This window comes from Arachis hypogaea, chromosome 16 (genome assembly GCF_003086295.3).
Source record: "Arachis hypogaea cultivar Tifrunner chromosome 16, arahy.Tifrunner.gnm2.J5K5, whole genome shotgun sequence".
Classification (NCBI taxonomy): domain Eukaryota; kingdom Viridiplantae; phylum Streptophyta; class Magnoliopsida; order Fabales; family Fabaceae; genus Arachis; species Arachis hypogaea.
The window spans coordinates 97739439-97741325 of NC_092051.1; the positions used below are offsets into that span (position 1 = coordinate 97739439).

The 1887-nt window shown below is 32.2% G+C and overlaps 1 non-coding gene across 1 annotated transcript; it reads right to left on the bottom strand.

The window, feature by feature from the left end:
- Nucleotides 1–1461: 1461 nt before the first annotated feature.
- On the bottom strand, nucleotides 1462–1569 carry LOC112760698 (small nucleolar RNA R71). Its single transcript, XR_003181127.1, has one exon. It is a non-coding gene; the product is annotated as a small nucleolar RNA R71 (small nucleolar RNA).
- Nucleotides 1570–1887: the final 318 nt, after the last annotated feature.

Sequence of the window (1887 nt, forward strand, 5' to 3'; positions counted from 1 at the left end):
CTCTCTCAAAATCTCGAAAATTAGATTTGACTTTTTCAAAAATTTTTAAAATTCAACTGTTTCTTATGAGTCAAATCAAATTTTCAATTTAAAAATCTTATCTTTTTTCAAAATCTTTTTCAAAAATCAAATCTTTTTCATTTTTCTTAGTTATTTTCGAAAATTTTAAAAATATTTTTTCAAAAATCTTTTTCTTATCTTTATCTCCTAATTTTTGAAAATAACATCATCAATTAATGTTTTGATTCAAAAATTTCAAGTTTGTTACTTGCTTGTTAAGAAAGATTCAAACTTTGAGTTCTAGAATCATATCTTGTGATTTCTTGTGAATCAAGTCATTAATTGTGATTTTAAAAATAAAATCTTTTTCAAAACTAATTTCAATCATATCTTTTCAAAAATATCTTCCCTGTCTTATCTTTTTCAAAATATGATTCTAAAATATCTTTTCTAACTTCCTATCTTCTTATCTTTTCAAAATTGATTTTCAAAATTTGTTTCAACTAACTAACTAACTTGTTGTTTGTTTCTTATCTTTTTCAAAACCACCTAACTAACTCTCTCTCTCTCTCTCTAATTTTCGAAAATATCTCCCTCTTTTTCAAAAATTCTTTTTAATTAACTAATTGTTTTAATTTTTGATTTTAATTTTCGAAAACTACTAACCTTTTTCAAAAACTATTTTCGAAAATCACTAACCCTTTTTCAAAAAAATTATTTTCGAAAATTCACTTCCCTCTCTCATCTTATTCTATTTATTTATTCATCTACTAACATCTCTTCCTCACATTACTCACCAAATTCGAACCCCCTCTTCTATCTGTGTTCGAATTTTTTTTTCTTTTCTTCTTCTACTAACAATAAGGAACCTCTTTACTGTGACATAGAAGATTCCTCTTCTTTTCTTTTTCTCTTCTCTTTCTTATGAGCAGGGACAAAGAAAAAGGCATTCTTGTTGAAGCTGATCCAGAACCTGAAAGGACTCTGAAGAGGAAACTAAGAGAAGCTAAATTACAATAATCCAGAGACAACCTTATTGAAAATTTCGAATAAGTAAAGGAGATGGCAGCCGAACCCAACAACAATAATGCAAGGAGAATGCTTGGTGACTTTACTGCACCTAATTCCAATTTACATGGAAGAAGCATCTCCATTCCTACCATTGGAGCAAACAATTTTGAGCTAAAACCTCAGCTAGTTTCTCTGATGCAGCAGAACTGCAAGTTTCATGGACTTCTATCTGAAGATCCTTTTCAGTTCTTAACTGAATTCTTGCAGATCTGTGATACTGTTAAGACTAATGGAGTAGATCCTGAAGTCTACAAGCTCATGCTTTTCCCTTTTGCTGTAAGAGACAGAGCTAGAATGTGGTTGGACTCTCAACCCAAAGACAGCCTGAACTCTTGGGATAAGCTGGTCACGGCTTTCTTAGCCAAGTTCTTTCCTCCTCAAAAGCTGAGCAAGCTTAGAGTGGATGTTCAAACCTTCAAACAAAAAGATGGTGAATCCCTCTATGAAGCTTGGGAAAGATACAAACAGTTGACCAAAAAGTGTCCTTCTGACATGCTTTCAGAATGGACCATCCTGGATATATTCTATGATGGTTTATTTGAGCTATCAAAGATGTCATTAGATACTTCTGCAGGTGGATCCATTCACCTAAAGAAAATGCCTGCAGAAGCTCAAGAACTCATTGACATGGTTGCTAATAACCAGTTCATGTACAATTCTGAGAGGAATCTTGTGAATAATGGGACGCCTATGAAGAAGGGAGTTCTTGAAATTGATACTCTGAATGCCATATTGGCTCAGAACAAAATATTGACTCAGCAAGTCAATATGATTTATCAGAGTCTGAATGGAATGCAAGCTGCATCCAACAGTACT